Genomic DNA, 25,253 nt, shown 5'->3' on the forward strand with positions numbered 1-25,253 from the left:
TAAGACCAACTAGTACTTATATGGCCCCGATAAGTCATAAAACTTTGGATTTGTTTGAACAGCTAGTAAAACAAGATATATCCAAATTAAATGTACACAAGAAAACCAAACAAAAAAACCTTACGGCCAAAGAATTTGGGATGTTACGATCTATCGCCAATAATAAAGAAGTAACTTGTCAGAAAGCAGACAAAGGGGGAGCCCTAATACTATTAAACAGCTCATACTACATGGAACAAGTGAAGGGTCACCTCGAGGATGAAAACATTTATATGAAATTGGATTTTAATCCCTATGGAAATGAAAATCACATTAGAAAGGATCATTCAGAAAGCAGTAGATGAAGGTGTCATCAATGAGAAGGTGACGAAATACGTAATTCAGGATAATCCCATAAATCCAAGTTTTTATATAGTACCCAATGTTAAATCGCTGTACACCTCAATCCCCCACCAACAAGGTATTGAAGCAGTAGTAAAAGCATACAGAATACAAGGACAACATGAAAGTCTTCCTGATGGAGTTACTAGAATTCACACTGATGCATAGCTACTTCAAATGGGACAACAACTGGTACCTACAGAAGAGCGGAACATCTATGGGCAATTGCGCGGCACCAACATGTGCAAATATCTTCATGAGTGATTTTGAAGAAAACATATTCTAGAAAACATAACATGGAAAGAACAAACACTACTATATTTACACTTCATAGATGATATCTTTATCAAATGGAGAGGTACATTAGACACATTAACAACTCAAATCACACAATTGAACACCATAGATGAGAGGATTCAGCTCACCTTTGAAATTCAGGAAAGTATCATCAACTTATTGGATGTAGAGATCACTAAGAAATCGACAGGATTTGAAACAAATCTCTATAGAAAACCAACAGACAGAAACAACATCCTAATATATGAAAGTTTTCATCCTCAACCACTCAAACAGCACCTGCCCTACTCTCAACTACTAAGGGTCAAAAGGGTCGTCTCGGAACCAAATAAACAAACAGAGCAAATTGAGCACATGATAACTCACTTCAAACAACGGGGATACCCAGAAGTTTTACTGAAACAAGCTATCAATCGAACAGCTAATAAAACAAGAGGAGAGCTCTTAACATCACAGCTTAAAACCAAGGACGACAGAATAACATGTGTGAGCAAGAATTCCAACATGAGCCAGCAGTGCAAAAAAAAATTAAAAAACATTGGAGCCTACTTAAAATGGAACAAGACTTTAAAAACATTTTTGACCAAGAACCATTGTCCGTATACACTAGATCTAAGAATATAGGAGAAATGTTAAGATATTCAACCAGAAGCATTGATACAATACAATATAGTGGTACCACTCCCTGTTGGAACTGTAATAACTGTCATAATATAATCAGAGGAGGCTTCATCACACACCCTATGAAAGGACATAAAATCCACTTACAAGTCAATGCCACGTGTGATACAATGAATATCATTTATATGCTTAAATGTTCATGCGGGAAAGTGTATATATGTCAAACTGAACGCAAACTAAAAACCAGACTTAATGAGCATAAAAGCAACATAAAAACAAAGGTCATGAACTCCACAATAACTACCCACTTCATAGAGGCTCAACATCACATAAGTCAACTAAAAGCATGTGTTCTGGAAATTGTAGAAAGGACTGAAGGAGTTGACCATAGGAATACCTTATTGAAAAGAGAGAACTATTGGATTTATCATTTGAACACTTTGAAGCCCCATGATTTGAACGAGAGTGTTGAATTTTTATGTTATTTGTAAATCGGTAGTATGGAAACATTCAACTTATAACAACAAGAGAGAAAGGGAAACGACTAGCGCTCCTATTCCCCTTGGGCGGTAAACCAAAAAATCAACAGAGGAGCGTCACTATTTTGAATGACTAGAATGCAAAAGAGCAGGATAAGCAAGTAGTCTAGCACATAGTCTAAGTTGCTTGCAGATGAAAACCTTTATATATTAAATAGAAAGCCCTCACTCACCAACCTGGTTGGTGACATGCTTCATCATCGGGCCCCACCAGGAGTGGCCGAGTGCCACCCTGGTGTGCTGCAATGCCAGGTTACTGCAGAGCTGGTTGTTGTGAATGTGAAGTGAGAAGTGAAATATTTAAAATGCCACAATTGAGTCAAAAAGGAATTTATTAGTTATGCCAATTGGACAGAGATAAAAGAATGATAGTGTAGGATAAGGGACCAAAATTATAATTCCAGTATTATCCTAGTGTGAGGTCAACATGTTTCAGCCTATGTGAAATGGTATATCAGGCATTCGTCAGGACCAGTGAATATAAAAAGTAAGTGTAGTGTCAGAACCCCTGTGGTATGGACGCGCTAAGGCCCACCCTAGCCTGGGGTTACTAGTGTGAAAAATAGAAATATATATTCTATTAAGATTCCAGCGTGTTGGAGTGGAACTGAGTTTATTTTGTTAGGACAAAGACAGTCACATATAACAGACAAAAACAATGAAAAAGAAAGAACATATATTCAGTTAAAAATTGGGTGTCCGTTATTGTTCAGAACTGGACACTCTTGCTTGGGTGCTCCTTTGGTGCAATTGTTACCATATGCAAAACACGAGTGAAATAAAAGGTGAACTCGTGCTCATAGGTAGTTAGCAATAACCTTGTGGAGACGCAGGGACGAGAATCGCTCCCTAAGCCTCATAGCGTGGCTAAGTTAGCAAGAAAACGAGCAAGGCGGTGTTACTATGCCCGTAGCACTAGGGCTAATGAGTGACTGAATAATAGAAATCGGCAGCTGTTTATTGGGTTTTTAGGCCAATATAGTCACACTCATACAATGTTGCAAGCCAGCAATATTAAAAACAGAATCTCATTAGTCCTAGTGCTACGGGCTGTATATACAGCATTTCGCACCTGTGCCTAGGGAGACAGCCTAAGGAATCTTGGGACTGCTACTTTAGTGTAAATTACTCACACTCCCAAGTGGGGAGTGACTCCCCGGAGCACGGCCCACTGGTAACACAGAGGTAAAACACTAGCGGTGCACGACCTATACTAGATTAAAAAAAGACATTACACCATACACACAAAATAGGCAGACAGTGAAAATCCTTTTTCGAATGGCCCCTACTGCATCAGTCTGTCAGAAGAAGTATTTCATTGACAGAGTTAACGTGGGCTCAGTTGATGGAATATTTAAGGCTGCTCGTCTCTAAGAGAGTCGGGTGGAGCACACGTTTGGTGCGTAGGATTAGGGTGACCATAACCTGTGATCCAAAAACCGTGACGTTTTACAAAAATAGAGGGAGGACTACAAATATACATCAATGAAGTGGCAAAGAATGACAGCCCTCATCCTCATAGAAAAACAGAAGAGGCACTAAGAAAATAAATAAAATATAATTTTTAAAACCAGCATACTTGTGAATTAGATTTCTTACTGATAACAGCTGATTAATAGCCCTGCTTTGGAACACCTAAAAAAGTGACTCTCTTTTACCTAAATCTGCTGTGACAACTGTTGAAAAACCGGGACGGTTCGGGCAAATCCAGGACGCCTGGTGACCCTACGCAGGATACACCGCGGTGTTTATGACAGAGTACTCTGTCTGCCAAACTCTAAATCAGGCCTTAAGTCTTTTTCTCATTAGGCTCTCTGCCAGATTTGGATTCACACAGAAAAAATTAAAAGTTTGTCCACAATTAAGCCAAACATGGTATACTTTAGAAACAGGTTACCAACAAAACAACTGAACCATTCCTTACATATAAAAATACGCACTTTTGGGAGAAATATTCACTTGAACTTTAAGAAGATGAATTTCCATTAAAAGCCGTGGATGACTGCTGGGGTAAAGAACATCAATGATATTTGTTTCAAGGTGTCTATGGTGCCCTTTGATTACCTTAAATTCAAATAAATCAGTCCAAAAAGTAACGGGAAAGGTACGCTGATCTCTGCCCAGGTCTGAAAAGTATGATATATATGTTTATATATGTTGACCAGTGCTCTACTAAAACTCAAGTCATGTTCATTTATCACGCACAGATGGCTACTGGCTGGACCTATCCAAGCTTCTCTCTTCATCTCTTAAATTGAGATGATATCTCTTCACCTGATGATGCCCTCAAATACAAGACTGAAAAATAGACTTGAGACCGAAATATTACCTATGATAATTCCGATTGGTCTCACTTTTTTTATTCTATTTACAGAACAAGTTACATCTAAATTTGAAATACATGGATATTATAATTATATTGAACACTAGTTGCAATGAAATAATTGGGGATATTTTTTATTTTCAGCATGTGACACACACATGGGTACTTTGGGCCTGTAAGAAATTGGGTTGCCGGTTGACTGAGGAGGGAGACCTGGTCAAGCAACAACCACAATTCTTGTCAGAGTAAGGCACAAGCAAATCCCAAATGAACTTGTACTCAACCCACTAGTAGCTTGATACAGAGCTGCGAGGCTTAACTTATAGCCAATGTGTAAAACATTTGTTCAACACTTCTAACAATAAGGTTAAGGTAAGTTCTTATTGTTTCTAATTATTTAAAACCATAACAATATAGCAAAAACTTATAAAACAGTTAAGACAAGGCTGAGTCAGATAATGTCTCAATCAGTTTGTGCATGCATCTTTTAATTTACGACATCATAAAAATGCTTATACTTTACATCTTTCAAGTTCATTCTAAAATCTTAATGTATAAAATAGACTACCAATAAAGTGGGGCTCTATTCTGCCCACTCCATATACTTTAAGATAGTTGTAAAAACAATTGGTAAGATCGCTACATTACAGGACTGGGTGATATAGTAGGTAGCGCCGTGGAGATGTTTGTACGGGGGTTCCTTTGGCAAGCTCATTGTGGTAAGGTGTGAGAAGCTGGGTTTCTGTTGCAATAACCCCCCTACTTTTTTCCTGACTACTGATGGACTTTGACTTGATGCACCCTGGGTCCCTGCCAATCAGGTTGCCAGGGTCTGTGTTCTTTCCCAAAACTGTACCTTGTTCACCCAATTGGCACTTTCTGGCCACAGGTCAGCCCCTGGTAAATGGGTACCACAGGTACCCAGGGCACTGTGTCCAGGGAAGGCCTCTAAGGGCGGCAGCTCTTATTGTGCCACCCTTTACACTCACACACTGGACTTGCAGGCTGCGTGTTTTGGCAGAACAAAGTGAAGAGTCAACATGGCATACATCCCTGTGTGCCATGCCTACAACGCACTGCTCTGGCATGGATCAGTCACCCCTCTAGCTGGGTGCACGATACCAGTGGTGAGGGTACAGGTGCATGACCCATGTACCCCTACAGTGTCTAAGTAAATTCTTAGACATTGTAAGTGCAGTGTTGCCATTAAGAGTATATGGTGCTGGGAGTTTGTCATTACAAACTCCACAGTACCATAATGGCTGCACTGAAAACTGAGAAGTTTATTATCAAACTTCTCAGCACATTTAACCCACACTGATGCCAGTGTGGGAGTTAATGAACAATGCACTGAAAAACGACCAGCCTCTGCTGGGTTCCTTGACTGGTACGCCTGCCACCAAGAGACATGTTTATGTACCCCTAGGGTGGGAGCCTTCGCTCCCTGAACCCAGAAATAAAACCTTTCCTGGGCGGGGTGTTCACACCTTCCCCAGGCCAGGAAGAGCCATCGGTGGCAGGTGAGCTTGAAAGACCCTGCAGCCATTGTAATCCGACCCCCAGCCTCTCCTGCTATCAGGGGCAGGTCCCCTTCCTGTCTCTCCTCCTTTTCGGCAGGAAGACAGGTGGGAAAAACTAGCACAGCCTAGAAGGTGTGCCCACCTCTGCCATCTCTACCCTTCAGGTGGGGGATGCAAGGTGAAGCCCACTCTTCAGTGACCGCCATCTTGCAGATGGCAGGCACTCTCTAATCAGGATTAGGGATTGGGCACACACCCCCCACGTGGTATGAGCACATCAAGGGTGTAGTCACCCTAAGATCAGTAGCCCATTGGCTACTGACCTCAAGACCCCTAAAACGCCCTCTAAATACAGCAGCCCTAAACCAAGAAGTCAGACAAGAACCTACAAGAACAAAAGAAGAAAAAGGACCGAACAGCTGTGGCAAAGCTAACAAGAGGAAGACACCCACTGACTTGACCCCAGCCCTACCGGCCTGTCTCCACCTCGAACCTGCTCCTGCAAAATCCCAGTTTGTCCTGCAGTCAGCAACTTTGAAAACTCCAGACGACCTACCTGCCTTCAACCACAAAGACTGTGTCTCCCGTGAACACTGGATTTGCTCATCTCCAACCTCTGGCCCCAGCCGGAAGCTGTACCACTCTGCACCCGCCGTCCACAGCCCGAGCTTGAGTGGGCAAACACCATAAGGAGGTCTTCCCGGCGATCCTGACCCAAGATCCAGCGATCCCTGACCTGCCTCAAGCCTCCAGCTGACACCCGCAGCCTAGATCCGGAAGTTCCCTCCAACCGCGACCAGGAGCTGGTAAGAAGATCCAACCCTAAAAGGCACCCCAGCACCCGACAACCCATGGCCTTGGGTTGCCCAACCGACGGTGCCTAGCCAACACCCAACATACCTCTCGAAGTTGTAGTCGCACCCAGAAGACCTTCTTCCCCGAGCCTGCAGTGCTTTTGCAAACTGGAGACTCTCCATTGAAAGCTACAGGGCTTCGGATGCCAAAACAGCACCCTGCACCCGGACACCTTAGTGTTGCTGAGGGTGCATCTTTTATGCTGGCCTAAATCAGCATTTACCTAACTAACAAAAATGAATTTACCTACCTGTTTATAGGACATGTCCCAGTGTAGTATCCAGGTATACTACACTGTGTAAGAAAAGTAATCTCAAAAGTAATTTACCTGTAATTTTACTAAAAAGCCCATTCAAAGTATATGTACTGTATTTACAAAGCATTGCATTTCTCAATGACAATACTGTAAGTCGAAACAAAGTGCATATACAATTACAATCCAATCTGTATTACAACTGTATATTTACTGCAAAGTATTTTATCACTTACCTGTGCCAGGCTTGCTTGGTTCTAGTAAATAAAATAACTAAAAGAATATTTTTATACAAAAACAATTGGTCTGAAGTTCAGTCTTTGAGTGTGTGAATTCATTTGTTGACTGAGTGTGTAAAACAAATGCTTAACACTGCCCTCTGATTAAGCCTTACTGCTCGACCAACCTACCAAATAGAGAGTAAGGTGCTATCTAACTTTTCCTCTGCCTCCCTTTGAGGTTCCACTGGACTCTGTGTACACTATACCTCACTTTGGTATATATATATACAGAGCCAGCTTCCTACATAAGGGCGTTACTAGCAGCAAGATCTGACATCAGGGTAGGCTATGCTGTGATATTGCATGGGTGGTGACTCAGGGCTAGATTGCAAGCCACGCTGGGAATGTTGAATCCTGCAAGTCTTTAACAAAGAGCAGTAAGGCTTACCTTAGAGGCAATGTGTAAAGTATTTGTGCAACACTTCAAACAGTAAAACAGTGAAAACACCACACAAAAAGATTCCACACCAACTTAGAAAAATAGAGCAAAACATAATAAACAAAACAAGAACAAAATGTCAAAAATCAAATCAGTAGAACTGGAGATATACATTTTGTAAAGAATTTGGTGCAAATAGCACCAGAATGCACAAAATGCCGACTTGGGATAACAGTTCGCGCTGAACTCGTTTAAAGTCACACTTTCAGGCCAACCACAATGGAGAACAGGTCAGATACAGTCACTAGGTTAGGCCCGCTGAAGTTTTACCTTCTCAAGTTTGTGCTACGAGTCCTGTTCACGTTGTAGAGGGCCTTGAGGAGCAGAGCGAGTGCAGCAATAGGCTGTCAGCTAAGAGCCGGCCGGCGTCACGTGCAGGCGTTGCTGGACATTCGTGGCAGCAGTCCCAGTGAACGGTCCTTTTTGCAGTATAAAGTGTCAGGCTGATGGAGCTTCCCACTGATTTGCGGCGTGAGCGACGAGATCTCGGTGCAAACGGGCCCAGTTGCAGAAGCAAAGTGCTCAAAAACTTGATTTCAGCACCCGTGAGCTACACCAAGGGTCTAGGACCTGAGAGGCACCACTGAGGGGCCAGGAACTCGCTGCAGCTGGGTCCAGGGGCAGGTGCAGGATGTCGTTTTATGTCCCTAAGGCTCTGATCAGGAGGCCAGCAGACTAGCCCTTGGAGTCACTCTGGGGTCCTCAGTTCAAGATGAAGTTGCAGGTCCAGTTCTCCATCCCCAGGCAAGATGGCAGCAGGTCAGCACAGCAGGGCAGCAGTTCTTTTATAGCAGTAGGTCAGCAGAGTGGCAGTCCTTGTAGCAGCACAGCAGTCATTTTTCCTGTCAGAGTATCCACAAGTCCAGAAGTGTACGGAAGAATTGATGTCTGAGGTCCTTCTTTTATACATAGTTGTGCCTTTGAAGTGAGGAGAAGCTTCACGAAGGCATGCCTTTGAAGTGCACTAATGTTCTGGCTTCCTGGCCCTTGCTTCAGACTAACTACAGGGGATACGGGAATGCCTTATACGTGGGCCTACAAAAACAGCTTCTCTCAAAACTTCAGCGTTTGCAGAATGCTGCGGCTCGGTTGATCTTGAACATCCCCAGGTTTGAGCCGGTGGCCTCCAAGCTCAGTAACCTTCACTGGCTACCGGTTGAGAAACAAATCCAATTCAAGCGGGCTTGTCTGGCATATAAATCCATGCATGGGTCAGGGCCACATTTCCTGAAAACAAACATGATACCTTACATCCCAGCTAGGACGCTGAGATCTGGCGGTGCTAACCTCTTCCGCATCCCACGTTTCAAACAACTGAGATGGGGAGGGAGAGACTTTCTGCTGCACTCTGGAACAACCTGGAATAAACTCCCCACAGAAATAAAAAACAGCTCATCTTTGGTAATCTTTAGAAAGAATATAAAAACCTGCCTCATCTCGGGGTAACCTGGCCTCGATCTACCCGAGGCCCTCCGCTCATTGGTTCTCAGTCATGTTAGCGCCAAGACGCCCACGGGCATTCGTGCGCTCTACACGTCCTATAATCAAATCAAATCAAATCGATATGCAGCCCTTAGTGTGGAACCAAAAGAGAGAATTGTTAGTGTAGTTAAACCAGGAAGTGTTTTGATGCAATGTTATGCGCTACCACATTGCCGGATACGAAGGGAGGCAGAGGAAAACCATAGTTTGTGTCTAGGAACAGCGTGGCAGTGAAGGAGGTAAGAACCCAAGAAACAGAGCGCTAATCTGTTTTCGAGCCGCGTGTTGATAGTTAGTGACCGGATATTTTTTAACTTATGACAGGAACGGGGATTAAGGAAACGCAGAGAGAGTTTGGAGTAGTATTGGACGATCGCGCTTCGCTGGTTGAAAGGTTTACAGGTACGCAGCAGTGAAAGAACCGATAGAGTTGTAACGTGATACACTTCAATCTTAGCAGGGTAAATATGCGTTATCTCTGTTGGATACGAATTTCGTTTACGGCATTTGAAAATATCAGGAATATACAGCGGGAGTGGTCCTCGTTTTTTAGTGTGAGTGGTTTTGATTATTTTCCTCACTAATCACACTTAGGGTGATTGTCTTGGTGAAGGATTGTTTAATGGAAAATCTTTTTTGCAGAACGTTACCGCTGTATTAAAACAACACACTTATGTGCCTGTATATTATGTTTTATTTTATAGTGTTGCCCCTGACGAAGGGACCCTTCAGTAGTCCAGAAATGCATTGGGCGAATAACAACAAAAACCAAGAGTCAACTGTTTTCTTTATGCATTAATTGTTGTGTTATATTGTTCTATCAACGGATTTTTATGAATGTATATATGAAAAACCTTAGTTCATTGTTTTTGATGGTATTCATTGTGAATCAACATGAATAAATTGTACTAGTGGAAAGAGAAAAAAAGTGTTAGATCATTATAAATTACTGAAGTTGTGCGCAGCTAAGTCTGAGTCAGCAGTTGTGTTGACCAGCCATATTTTCAAGCCCTTGGTGTGGAGACACAACACATCCTATTCAAGTGTAAGTGGGGATGGGTGCAGCTCCTCCCTCCCATCCTACGATGGCCCATACAGTCACATCTAAACTAGTTATTGCATGTGGCAATCTAGGAGGAATACACAAAGCCCACCAGTCAGCTGCACCCAGTCATGTGACCCAGAGACAGGCTGCAGGCACCAAAAATATAAGGCAAAAAAATCCCAACTTTCTAATAGTGGCATTTTCAATATTGTACTTTAAAATCCTACTGCACCAAAAGATAGGATTTTAAATTCTCATTCCAGAGACACCAAACATGAACTGGTTACTTGTTCTCATTTGGAAATTACATTTATAAAACGTTATAAGGTAACTCCACAATGTTATCCTATGGGAGAGGTAGGCTTTGAAGTGATGAAAAATTACTTTAGTAGTTTGTCAATACCAGGACGTGTAAAACTTAAATGTGCATGTCCACCTTTTTAAATACACTGCACCCAGTACTTCAGGCTGTGCAGGCCTACCTCAAGGATGTCTTATATGTATTAAAGAGGACAGTTTTAGTCTGGCAAAATGTTTATATTGCCAGGTCGAAATGGCAGTTTAAAACTGCACCCACAGGCTGCAATGGCAGGCCTGAGGGATGTTTAAAGGGCTACCTAAGTGGTTGGCGCAATCAGTGCAGCAGACCCAACAGCAGCATTTAATTTATAGTCCCCAGGCTCATGTAGTGCCATTTAACTAGGGACTTATAAGTAAATCAAATAGGCAAATCGGATATAAGGCTAGGAACCTAGGGGTTGTATTTGATGATAGATTGACATTTGAGTGTCAAATTAACAAGCTTGACTCCACCTTCTGGGGTATTTTAAAGATGATCAGGAAGATTCGCCCTTTTATTCCCCCGGATGAATTAAAAACGCTGGTCACAATCGTGGCCCTTTCCAGACTGCATTATGGCAATGCCCTATATGTGGGGATACAGTCCCAGGTTTTTATTGAAACTGCAGCGAATGCAGAATGCAGCAGCTAGATTAATACTGGACATCCCCTAATATGAATCAGTCTCCCATAGACTGAGAGCCCTCCACAGGCTCCCATTGTAAAACGAATTACATTTAAATCACAATGCCTAGCATTTAAGGCCCTACAGGGTAAAGGACCACAGTATCTGAGGACACATCTTAAAAGGTATATGCCAGCCTGAAATTTAAGGTCAGCCCATTCAAAACTACTTTTAATACCCAGGTACAAGCAGGTTCGCTGGGGGGGCAGAAGCTTCCTATTAGGGACAGCGGAAACCTGGAACCGCTTACCGATGCCGATAAAGAGCAGCACATTGCTCATGTCATTTAGAAGACTGCTGAAAACATGGTTATTCGCCAACTGACTTGTTCATATATTGTATTATAACATCGGAATGTTGGTAGCTCCATTGAAAACAATGGAGTGCCACGGGCTTATAATGGCTGGTAGAAGCCCGGAGCTCCAACATTCTAATGCTTCTTGTTCACAGCTCTGGCTGTGAACAAAGGCTTCAGGGAACCTGAGGGGATTCCAATCCCCTAGCGCTCCCTGAAGGCTTTGTTTAATTTGTTAGAACATTCTGCCCTCTAGTGGCAGAATGTTCTAATAGCCTTATAGCCCTTCGTAGCAGGGCTATACCGGCAATTAAAGTCCTGCTGCTTTGTTAAAGTCCCTTGCGTTCGGCTCGGGCCTTTAACGCTGCAGCGGGCCTTTAATAGCTGGTTCCTGCCAATTCCCAGCGCCAAGAGGCGCTTGGGCATATGTGCGCTTTACAAATCTATCAAAGCAAATCAAATTAAATTTTACTATGTTTTAAGGAGAGAGTACTGGCACTTTAGCACTGGTTAGCAGTGGTAAAGTGCACAGAGTCCTAAGGCCAACATAAACAAATTCAGCAAAAAGTGGAGGGCAAAGCCAAATGGTTTAGGGATGTCCCTGCAGAAAGTGCCATGTTCAACAGGACCCATATTTTGAACAATATATTAAACAAGCACAGGTCTAATTAGAGCCAACTATTGACAGAAGTCCTGGAGAAGGTGTAATTAAAAAATATATATCTTGGTCCCCTCGAGGCCGAACCTCAAATGTGAACAATTGGATAGACTAAGCGGCTAGAGTGGCTCACAGATTTTATACAGATTTAGGCCCACATTTACTATGGCTTTGCGCTGTTTCAGTGATGCAAAGTGATGTATTTATGTACTTTCCAGTGTGACACTTATTTCGTGCTGAAACGGAGCCCTTTATTGCAGAGCAAAAAAATGATTTGAGTTGCTTTACGTCAAAGGAGAGTTACTGGGGTGTTACTTGGGAAGATCAGTGCAGACACCCATTGGTTTTGATGCAAAGCCCTATCTACTAAGATAGACGGGCCGAGCTTTGCATCAAAAACTAACGTCTCCTTGAAGCAGATGATAACAGAGAAATATTTACATTTCTCAGAAAATCACGCAATCGGTCGTAAAGCTTATTTCACTCGTTTTTTTCTGAAAATTACGTCAAAAGCCATCAGGTTTCTTCCACCAAATCCTTGGGGTCCAGCACGCTATAGATTTATCATGGAATTGATAAGAAGGTAAGGGGCCTCTTCTCCCATTAGACGTGCCAGACACAGAAAATATGCTTAGGAACAAGCAAGGTCATTCTTTGAGTGTACGACATTGCAATGTAACAGTACCATCAGGCGGGGCCGGGAGAGCCATTTTGACGAAGGTGTTGTCAAGGGTTGTGTTACTTTTTCATCCTTTTTATAATGATTCTACATTCTGCCACTAGGTGGCAGCAGATTCGAGCAGAAAGGAAAATTACCTACATCTAAAATATCTCAGTAATATTAATATTTGGCTTCCTTCCAGATGTGAGGAAAAGAATACATCAACTCAGGTAAAGGGATATTTGACATCTAATGAAAATAGAAGCATCCCGCTCAGCGGTGTCCTGTCGGCTCTTGTGAAACGAGAGCTCCCAGCTAAAGTCCCGACTCACATAATATTATGTGCATATTAGACCATTCCAAATTGAGCATACAACCCCCATGAAAATATGAAGATGGGGCAAGGTACAAAATGCAGTAGGACTCCTCTCATGTACTGAATGAATACATGTCCTAAGAAGGGCACAAGTAAGTCCCTTCTGTACTGAGAGCTACTTATGTTCAAATAAACGTATTGACAGCTACTAATATTATTAGTGCTGCTTAATGTAATTTTTTTTATATGTATAATAATTCAACCAGCTTTTTAATTAAATAAGCTTGGCACAGGTGAACTACTCGGAGGTAGCTAGGGAGTTACAGTAGCTCACGAGCTACTGGTTGGAGACCCCTGCTCTAGGGTCTCAAACGTTCAGGGAATAACAAGAGTGACAAGTCATTGGAACTAAGAGATTTCCAACCATACCTTTTATATTTGGCGGGGTGACCCAGGGATGGAAGGCCTTAGTGTTCCAGACCTGAAATACCTTAGAGTGAATCAGAGACTGAAACAAAGACCCATTATAATATGAGGAGTACAAATGTGATAGGTAGGACACTATCCAGATGAATGAGAGTCTGGACAATAGTTCTTTGCCAGGTGTACTGTGGTCGTTTGATTTTGCAAACTCGAGCATGTGTAAGTTACACATGTTGTCATTCCAAAAGTCTGTTAAGTACAGTTTCTAATATAAGCATAGACTTGAAAATCCTAGATCAGAGGTTTTCAACCTAGAGTCCATGGTCCCTTGGGGATCCGTCACTCTTTAGAAAATTAAATTATATTAGCAGATTAATAAAGTACATAAATAAAAAATTCACAACTGAGAAATCTAAAGTGCTATGTGAAGAAATCTGAAAATGGAGGCTAAAAACGAAGTTGCTATCTCTCCGATTTTTGGGAGCAGCGCTAATAGCGCAAACGGAATCTAGTATCGTTGATTGGTGGCCTCAGTTGAGGTACAAAGAGAATACTTTTTAGGAGCAAAAAAGATAAAGTGACAGTAGAGGCTAGCATATTAGTTAATCTTTTACAAATTAAACTAAAGTTGTGAAAAGCTTCAACCTTCCCATTAAAATTCTGTTTTTGGCTTAATTTAGTTGTGATTGAAATAAAATATTTCATTGCTTGTGTATTTGTTTGATGCATAGTTGTTTCTGTATTTTTGTTCATTGTTTGGAAGTTGAAATCGTAGAAATTGCTGTCTAGCAGTGATTCGGTAGGGGTCCAGAGAAGTCAAAAGGTTAAAGACTGCACTCCTAGCATTATAAATGCTATTAAACCACCCCCCTTGGACCATATTATATACAGTTCCCAGGGGGCTCAAGGGGCATTTGCGCTCACTTTGTGCTACCCCAGTTTTACAGTACTTGATATTACGAAGGGCAGAAGAGAATTGTGAGGCCCATTCTGTAATACTAATAGCGTTGGTGCACATGTGCTATCGTGAGAGGGCATTCCCTCATGTGTATAGTGCGTTGCCCCATGCAAATGAGGGAATCTCTTTGCCTCTGCGTAATATTATGGAAACGGGAACAAATGCAAAGAAGCTGTCAGGAGGCATGCTGACAGTGTTCCACAAAAAGGTGGCACACTGTCAGTGCACCTCCAGAGTACAGCCCTCAGAAAGGGGGGTAAGGAGGTCCCATGGACTCCCCAGACATCCCCCTGCAGGGAGGTGCTGTCACTCTCTGCAACAGCCTGCACAGTGAAACATGGAGTAGCTTATAAACAGCAGCTTCTGTATGTCACTAAAATGTGCAGCCCCCAGAGCAGCTAGAGTTCGCAGCTGCTCCGAGGGCAACACATTCACCATCATAGGGTGTGCTTTCCTTGTTTGTGCCATGGCGTACCTTTTGAAAGGTGTGGAGTGGTGCAAACAGGGAAAGTACGCACTGTGAATAATATGTCCCCTAATGTTAGCTAAAACGTGTCACACCTGAAATAGAGCCTCCTCTGGAGATGTGAATGTGTGCCTTCATGTGAGTTGTTCATGTATATGTCTGTCTCTGTTATCTGCACGCATTGGCGCCCATTAAATATATAATCATTTTAAATTCGATACTTACCAACAAATAGCTTCCAGCCACTGTAAATAAATCACTAAAATAAACTAGAAACAAAGCCTAAAACAACACTTGTCTTGCAAAGCGAAGGCATGAGTAGCTCATCTGGTGCCATATGTGTTTCTTTGAATTCTGGCACATGCATTAAAGAATTTGTAGAGGGGCCAATACTACATGCTCACAACGGACATGTAACTATGTGACACTGCTTAGACATCAACCTGGCCACCTACTGCATCAAAGTGAGCCTTATATGACTAATTAACCTGTTCTCCCTCTGTATAGCACTGTGCTATATGGTGCTTATCATACTGTGCCCACTTAATGTACATAGCCCTGTGTCCACAACTCTGTGTTTGCCTCAAGCATAGTAGCCAGTGCTCTTATTCAGCACATTACAAATGCTGCCCTGAGATGCTTAATCTAGTCCTCTCTTTAGGCACATAACCCAATGCTTACCTGTGATGCATCACTCTGTGCTTCTCTGAGGTAGAGCACCAGAGCTTCCATGGCACACCGCAACCTATGCTCCCCTGCTGCTCATCACCCTATGCCCCACTGAGACGCATGGCCATAATTAACCTGCTGCACACGGTTGTAAATTACTGCTGATGTATGTGCATTGCTGATGGTATTTTTACATGTTTGTATGTTGGTTTGGTCTGTTGCAAATAGGTTTCTGTGGCTGTGTTATTCTGTGTACATGCTCACTGTGTGCCCACATGTTGAGGGCATGACAAAAGATTCAAACCTACAGTCTTTGTTAATGCTTGCTCTCTATGTTCCTCTGTGTACTTGTGTGTTTCATAAAGCAAATACCAGGGAGAGTCACCCTGCAGGTAAAACTGCTGTAAGATTAAAGGAGGCGTTACTTTTTGATTCTTTTGTTATTTAATTTTCTGCCATTTATGCAGAATACCACAGTGAGCAGTGTTGATGCCACATAAAGCATGCCTTTCACTTTTCACCAAGTAGCATGTTTATGTTCCTCCAAAAGCATGTAGAATAATTTAAGATGTATATGATACACTTAATAAATATGTTCTTTGTGGTAAACCTTTCACTGCCAGGGTGTTGGCGCACCACTGTATCGGAACTTCCTTCAAAATAAACGTCATTAGATTGCCCAAGAACATGCACCTCTTTGGTCTTTTTGTGCATCCATCCATCTTCAGTTTTTTTTTATCACATTTGCAGCTTTATATTAGTACAATCCTTTCATCAATATCTCATTGCAGCCTGAAGATCTCATGAAAAATGTGGAGCAACTTTCATTTTTTTATTACAATTTTGTGAGTATGCTTTGTTGTATTTCTGAAATGGACATATTTAAATTGTGGACGGTAAACCAACAAAATATTGCTCCGAATATTTCGAGTCAGCCAATAACAAATATGTGTTGGTTTTCCTATGATATGTAGTCTGTTCAATTAATGTTTTAATCTACAGCAGAATATACATTTTGTGAAAGATTCATTGTTTACGATGACAAATATCAAACTCAGAACTAAATTAACACTATAGGAATTATATATTTCCTAATTTCATATGATCTAAGAAATCTGTGCTTGCCAGATATCCCTTGTCCTGAATGGCTGGCCAATAATACAAACTGAACATGATATTTGTCAGAGCTTTACAATGTTTACGAAAACAGTAATTCCCTTCACTCTCTTTTGTACAGGAGCATTTCTCTGCCAAGGCTTGAACCCTGCTTTAGTCTTCTAGGACTCTTGAACTTGGGGGTGTCAGACATGTTTGGGTTTTCTATGGGTTCGGGGAGCTCACAGGCGATACACTAGCTATAGTGTGACCAAAGGAAATGTAATCAGAGCCTAGATCCTTGCTGGAGGCACAGAAACACGACTCCTTCTTTTCACAAAGCTTCACATGGACAAAGACACACTGGAAGATGAGGGAGGTGCCCGCATCTACAGACTGATGCAGATGCCACTTTCCTTCTTTTATTTACCAACCCAAGAAGGTGGACACTACTTAGATCAGTAAATTTAAAGAAATATTTTTTTTAGCATTAGCACAAAATTAAAATAACAAGCATTAGAAATGCAATAGGTCTCGCAGCATTAGAGTTAGTGCTTTTAGAATTGTTTATGGGTTTTTTTGTAAATCTTTAGCATTTTTGTTTCCTGTAGCCAATGCTAAAGAATTAAAAAAAAAAAGCCATAAACATTTCTAAAAGCTGTAACTCAAATTCTCCGAGACCTATTGCATTGGAAATGCAATAGGTCTCGCAGTAGGAAAGTTTGAGCTATAGGTGTTATTTATTTTTTTGTTTTTTATTTATGTGTTGTTTTTTCTAAATAGCTAAATTAATAGCTTTCTTCTTTACAAAGCCAATAGTTATAATTTTTGTAAATGTGACACCTCTAGCATTTGTAAAGCAACATGTTTTGTATTAACGGGACTTATATGTGACTTATATGTATTGATATTAAAAACATCAATGGCTTTAAAAAACACAATTAATAATTAATACGTAAATAAAATGGATTTTATTTTATATTGCCAATAGCTTAAAGTTTATTAAATATATTTAGTGAAGATGCTGTGGTTGCGCTGAGTGAGGGTGAGTGAGGGTGAGTGAGGGTGAGGGTGAGTGAGTGAGAGTGAGTGAGGGTGAGTGAGTGAGTGAGGGTGAGTGAGGGTGAGGGGGTGAGAGGGTGAGGGGTTGAGGGTGAGTGAGGGTGAGGGTGAGGGGGTGAGGGGTTGAGGGTGAGTGAGGGTGAGGGTGAGGGGTTGAGGGTGAGTGAGGGTGAGGTGTTGAGGGTGAGTGAGGGTGAGGGTGAGTGAGGGTGAGGTGTTGAGGGTGAGTGAGGGTGAGGCGTTGAGGGTGAGGTGTTGAGGGTGAGGCGGTGAGGGTGAGTGAGGGTGAGTGAGGGTGAGGGGTTGAGGGTGAGTGAGGGTGAGGCTGAGGGGTTGAGGGTGAGTGAGGGTGAGTGAGAGTGAGGGTGAGTGAGGGGTTGAGGGTGAGTGAGGGTGAGGGGTTGAGGGTGGGTGAGGGGTTGATGGTGAGTGAGGGTGAGGGGTTGAGGGTGAGTGAGGGTGAGTGAGGGTGAGTGAGGGTGAGGGTGAGTGAGGGTGAAGGTGGGTGAGGGTGAGTGAGGGTGGGTGAGTGTGAGTGTGAGTGAGGGTGAGTGAGGGTGAGTGTGGGTGAGTGAGGGTGAGTGAGGGTGAGGGATTGAGGGTGAGGGGTTGAGGGTGAGTGAGGGTGAGGGGTTGAGGGTGAGTGAGGGTGAGGGGTTGAGGGTGAGTGAGGGTGAGTGAGGGTGAGGGGTTGAGGGTGAGGGGTTGAGGGTGAGTGGGGGTGAGTGAGGGTGAGGGTGAGGGGTTGAGGGTGAGGGGTTGAGGGTGAGTGAGGGTGAGGGGTTGAGGGTGAGTGAGGGTGAGGGGTTGAGGGTGAGTGAGGGTGAGGGTGAGTGTGGGTGGGTGAAGGTGAGTGAGGGTGGGTGAAGGTGAGTGAGGGTGGGTGAAGGTGAGTGAGGGTGAGTGAGGGTGAGTGTGGGTGAGTGTGGGTGAGTGTGGGTGAGGGTGAGTGAGGGTGAGGGATTGAGGGTGAGGGGTTGAGGGTGAGTGAGGGTGAGGGGTTGAGGGTGAGTGAGGGTGAGGGTGAGTGAGGGTGAGGGGGTGAGGGTGAGTGAGGGTGAGGGTGAGTGAGGGTGAGAGGGTGAGGGTGAGTGAGCTACATCTAATGACTTCAGAGGACTGCTTATAGACTGTTTAAATTACAACCACTGTCGATAGTAAGTACTATTGACCCTGATAACACCCTAATATATGTCCAAAGTCACAGTTTGGTAGGACTGGGCCAGACCAATGTATATGTTTCTATAAGTGTAGTCAGGACCATACAAGGGTTAGTTGAATAGCCTTGGCGGAAAACCCTGCTTCATTTTTTCGTATGAAACGATCCAGAGCGCCGCCTCAAATTGACAGGCGAAAGTATGATCTAAACATTACTGACATCTCCATCCTGAGGCGTGGGGTCTATAGCGTGACAGCTCGGTCTACACTTCATGCCCTTGGACGAACGCGGATTGGCTGTTCCGTTCTATGTGTCAGGAGCTCAAGGCTGACAAAACTGATGCGGAACTCCTAAAGGAAGTTTGATAAAAAATGCGCTTGAGATGAGTAGCAACCAAATCGAAGGCAGGCAGATTTCGCTTCATTTATATCCAGTATCGTTGTTGTCCTGAGCGGCACCCTCGGGGCAACAGAAGCCGCTGCCATTGCTAAATAAAACAATGCAAACAATAGTTTAAAATATGGCGCGCTGAAGGATCTTAAATACAGCCTTTAACCCCTTAATCCTCGCTAATTGTACAAAACACCCACTGTAACGCAAGAGTCGAAGAGCGTTCTGACGTACCTTGCCTCGTAGTTTTTGCAGATGCGTAAGAAGTAGACAGAGGACTAACGCTTCCCCAGGGTAGGGTAACGGGGCGGCCATTTCAGAAGAGAGCGTTTCCGGTCGAGAGGAATGGCAGCTTCTCGGATGGCCACCATACCCTGAAGATTTGCCGTTTGATGGAGAAAGTAAACACAAATTGAGACAGAACACTTTATTGGTGTAAATGGAGGGAGTCTCCCTTCCAATTAGAAAGCCTGCTTGTGCGTGAGCTTGAGGTCCTTTCTAAGCAAGTCTGGTGAAGATATAAAACACTTTATTGCATGTCGGGTTACGTTATTAAGTGGAGAGGTCATTGAGTCGGTACTTGTTTTTCTAGCCTCTCCAGTGCATGTTTTGTTTGCTTCTTTACTTTTGTAGCAGGTAGTAAGATCTGATAATGTACCCCGAAGGACGGCAATAAGAGACTATACAAAAATGTAAATTCAAACAAATCGCCCAGCAAAACGTGTGCTCAAAGTCCTGAAACGCAAATAGATTTTCTGCTTGTGACAGGCCAGCTGTTTCTGTAATTCCTACACTATTACGTGATTATGCATGGAGTAAAAGTTTTGAACGCGACATGGCAGGCAGGGGAGGGGGCGGAGCGGGGGTGTGGGAGGAGTGCGGGAACAGACGGAGAGGAGAGTAGGAGGAGGAGAGTAGAGGAGGCACGGCCTAGCGGCCGTGCAATCAAGAAGTGAGGGGGTGGAGCTGGGGGAGGCTGTGTGAGAGAGTAGGCAAGGCAGGCGGCTGGGGGCATGTGCACGCGCATTTAAGCTCAATGCGCATGCGCATTGAGCTTAAATTTCTCGTGCACTGCAAGGAATCGCCACGATTTCTTGCAAGTTTGGGATAAAGAGTGGATAAGCCACCATAGACTTGCAAGCTCGATGCGCATGCGCATCGACAGGCGAGACCTAAAAAGGACCATGGGGACAGCACAGGGCAGCAAAGGAGAGTGTGGTGGAAAAGGGTGGGGAAGATCAGGAAAAGCAGCACGGGGAAGCACACAATCGAGAAAACACAAAGCCGAGGGGTGGGCAAGTTTGGCTGCAGAGAAGCACAGCGAACAGCACTCGAGGAAGACAGCAACATTGAGGTAAATGTCACAAGGCAGAGAGCAACACAAAGCTATGGGTTCGCAGGGGAGTATTGGGGAGATAAACACATGAGAGAGAGTGAGCAGCACTGAGGGGGAGAGGGCAACACAGAGCACGAGGTACGTTTTTGGCAGGGGTGATGCACACAAGGGAGAGAACTGGAAAACACATGAACTTTCATGGGGTATTTAACCAAAAAGAAAAAAGTAGTTCCTTTAAAAGGAGCGACAGAAGAACACATGTCAGCCAGTTATAAGGGTGGTGGAAAGCCCTTGTTCCAGGGGAGGGACAAAGACAAGAAGAGGAAGGCAAGCAATCAAATAAGAAGCAAGCAAATGAGAGTGACAACAAATTTAACCAATGGTAAGCAATTGGCAGGCTGTAAGGCCACTGTACATTCGCAACAGGTCTTTCCTAACAAGGCAGCTTGCACTGACTGATAGGCACGACCTAAAAAGTTTGTTAGAGCTGATAAACATGGCTAGGGAAGAGCAGAAGGCAGTAATAGCTGCCCTTAGTGTCTCCTGTAGCACCGACCATCAGCTCACTCAAGTCTTGGTTGGACTTGGAAATGGCTAGGCAATCTCTCCCAGACCCATCTGATACACGAGTGTGACATCACAATTGGCATCACATGCATATTAGTAAGGTAGCCTGGAACTGGGAATCCAACAGTTAAATTGAGGCGTTTGCTAGTGCACAGAAGGGATTGGGCACCAGCAAACTCTTTCTCCTTCTTTCCAGGACTAGTTGGAGCTTGTCCCCCATCGGGGAGACAAAAAGAAAAAAAGTGCCCCTTTGCACTATTGACCCATATATATTTATGTGTCATAAGGGTGGACACCCTTATGATATATAGGTACATGACAGTAGGCCCGTGAAAGAGTTAAAATCAACCCCTTTTCCTAATAACATATATATATAATAAAAGTATGCTTTGACATCCTTTCATGACTTATACATATGTCAGTAGGGCAGTGAAAAGTTAAAAAAAAACATTCTGCACAGGCAGCTGGTCGCACGTGGCTCACCCCACAGACACCTGCATTCTATCTGATTGTTTTCGTTCTCAGCAGGTATTGAGGTTATAATCATCTATCCTGGAGTTTGGAGGTCCAAACATGAACACGGCCCGGGGAGAGGACGCGCCACACGCCGATCTTGTTCACATCAAGACTTTGGCGTCCTCTTGTTTCTACTGAAGTCGTACCCGACTCCAGGATAGGTGATTATAACCTCAATACCCGCTGAGAACGAGACGTCGCAACATTACTCAACATTACTCAACCCCTACATCCATCTAATAGGCTACTCTCCAATCTACGGACGTTTCTGTCCATATACCTATTCACACTGTGCGGAGACCAGTACCCTGCTGTCTCTTCATCTTGCACATCGACGGTCACAGGCCCGGCTGGGTCGGAATTATCACCAGCTGTGCGACCTTTTGATCTTGACACAGCCATTTAGCCCTGAGGATTCGCAATAGCGATGAAACACGTGTCGGCTGGCTGTTTGACTTATTAAAGGACTCCAACGAACTACTCTTCCACTGGAGTTTCCGAAAATCTTTTGTCACTTTGATTTCTGTACTGAACGTGTTTGTTACATAACAATTGCTCTACTGTTGATTGAGTGCATTGGCAAACCCCGTCATTCAATAATGTATATTATCCCTCAAACCACCTTATCATATTCACTGTCACAAAAAAGAAGGCATCCACTACGCTCCTTATGCTATTGCTGGCACATGAAAGCACATGTCAAATGTCTGAAACTCAACCAAGTGTGATTACCACTCAATGTCAAGTTGGCACCAAATTGTCCAAGTGACCTAACAGCATTAGGCACTGCCTACCCATTGCGAGCTCAAGTGAGAATGCTCCCTAATACTATATAATCTGTAGCTGAACTATGAGCATTATCTGAAAATAAATAACAAAAAGCCAAGCCACTGGTGAAGATCTGAAGATTGTATGTTACACCACATAATGGCTTGGTGCCAAATGAGGTACTTACTTTCGAACAAGCTGTTCTTAAGGACATTTCAAAATTGAACTCGAGAAATGGGTACTGTAACATATCCAGGCAAGAGATGGCAACACTGAAATCGCTGGCGGAGGACCCGCTTATAACAATCAAACAGGCAGACAAAGGCGGTGCCACAGTGTTGATGAATACTAAAGATTACGAATTGGAATGCACCAGGCAACTGAGTGACAACAGGTACTACACCCCTATTACCAGTGACCCCACCACACGCTTACAAACTATGATAACCGGCTTGGTCACGAGCGCAGAGTGTGAAGAATGGATCACCAAGCAGGAGGCTGAATTCCTGGTTAAAAAAGATCCAAGGGTACCATACTTTTATATCTTACCAAAGATACATAAAGCCACTAGACCAGTACCAGGAAGACCCATCGTGTCAGGGATTGACTCGGTCTTGGAGCCACTGTCGCAATTCTGCGACCATTTTCTCCAACCGCTTGTTAAAAGCATTCCCTCCTACGTCCAGGACACCACGGACGTACTACGCATACTGGCTAATATTGAGAACACGGGAGAGATTGATCTCCTTATCACCCTTGATGTAGAGGCCCTCTACACTAACATTCCACAGAGGGCCTCTCTAGAGGTGATTGAGGAAAGACTTGGCCTGGAACTCCAACACACCACAGACTTTTATAATGGAGTGTGCCACCCTAGCTCTGACAGAGAATTACTTTGAGTTCAGAGGCAAATACTACCATCAGACCCAGGGGACATCTATGGGCAGTACCTTTGCCCCTTCGGTGGCCTGTCTGTACATGGCGAAATTTGAATTTCAACATATACACCATGAGACCAATCCGTTTAAGGATAACATCAAGTTGTGGAAGCGCTTCATTGATGACATTTTGATCCTGTGGAAAGGCCCACCTATGTCACATGAAGCCTTCCTGCTTTGGGTCAACTCTCTGAATCCCCACTTACACTTTACAATGAGCTCTTCACCTAAGGAGATCGCCTTCCTAGATCTAACTGTAAGACTAGAAGATGGGAACATCAGTACCACCATGTACCGCAAGCCCACTGACCGCAACAGTCTCCTACATTTTAAGAGTCATCATCCAAGGGCCTTGCGCACCAACCTGCCCTTTGGGCAATTCCTAAGAATCAGACGCAACTGCAGCAAGATATCTGACTACAAAAAGGAGTCCGAAATCTTGTCAAGAAATCTACTGGACAGGGGCTACCCCAGAAGTGATGTACTAAAAGCCAGAAAGCGTGCTAGAAATAACAACAGGGAAGCACTTCTAGAGAGACGAGAGAGACCCCCGGCTGAGAGTCAACCTATCACATGTGTAACAACATACACCCCCTTGTCCACTGAAATTAGGGGTACCATTAGACGCCACTGGGGGATCCTCAACACAGGAGAGTTGACACTAGAAGAACCAAGATTTGCCTTCAAGAGGTCCAAAAACTTGAAGGACATCCTGATTAGTACTAGGCCTAGAAACATCAAGAAGGATACCCAACAAACACTTTGGCACCTACCCCCAGTCACGGGCCACTTTCCTTGCGGAACGTGCGGCGTTTGTAAATACACCATGACACTAAAGACGATCCAACTCTCAGATAACTTCAAATGGGAGATCAGACACCACACTAATTGCAATACATCTCATTGCATCTATATGCTCAAGTGTCCTTGCGATTTACTCTACATCGGGATGACCTCACGTCCAGTGAAAACTAGAATTATTGAACATCGGAGCAACTTTCGTTGCAAAAAAACACATACCAAAATGTGCAAACATTTTGTGGAACAAAACCATGACGAAGACTCCATGAAATGGGTGGTACTTGAAGCCAGCCCAAACTGCCCAAGTGATGCCCTGTTCCGAAAGGAGCAACGTTGGATACATCGCTTGTCCACAGACAAACAAGGCCTCAACGAGGATATCCCATGGCATTCGCTTTAGGATATCAGGGTCCTTTTCTGTCTCCCTTAACATTAATTCCTGTTGCCCATAATACACGAGAGGCAATGCAAACGCCAGACACCAAGCGACATGCCCCACGTGCTATGTTTAGCACCCTATGTGTGCATACTCACCACTACGTAGTGTTCCATATTGGACTTGCAACCACATTGTTATACACATGCCCTAAGCTCAAGATACACGATGGCCTCAGCGTTATACTTTCCAACCGAGTTACCTAAAAGTACAATAGTTTTTGCTTAAACCATAACACACATGCGACTCAGTTTACGTAACTTGGTAAAATAAATGGGGGATTTTAACATCTTACCCCGTTAGGATGTAATCTATAGCCTCTACCTTTATTTATCATGACATCCTCATAGCGGTAGCTGTAATTGAGTACCGCTCTAATATGGCCGCCACAATACACCTCCTTACCACGTGACCTAACTTAGAAGGCGGAGACGCGTCGGAACACGCCGACTTGTCAAACGCGCTTTAAATTTCCCCGGCCGCCGAGCTCAGACATCTACTCGAGCTCGGCGGAGAAGGGTAGGTCGATCTGCGTGGACACAGGAGGAACGAGGTGAGTCTCACTAGACAGGGATCCTGCAAAGGTAGACACTGAGGAAGCCCTACGCTACTTGGTGAAGCATTTTCTAAACTTAAATCAATCTCCAATCCCTGGCACTATGTTACTTTATATCCCCAG

The 25,253-nt window shown here is 43.7% G+C and overlaps 1 protein-coding gene across 3 annotated transcripts in view; it reads right to left on the bottom strand.

The window, feature by feature from the left end:
* Positions 1–25,253, bottom strand: part of SMAD9 (SMAD family member 9) — a 177,109-nt gene that overhangs the window by 21,488 nt on the left and 130,368 nt on the right. The window lies entirely within an intron of this gene.

This window comes from Lissotriton vulgaris, chromosome 8, assembly GCF_964263255.1.
Source record: "Lissotriton vulgaris chromosome 8, aLisVul1.2, whole genome shotgun sequence".
Lineage (NCBI taxonomy): Eukaryota > Metazoa > Chordata > Amphibia > Caudata > Salamandridae > Lissotriton > Lissotriton vulgaris.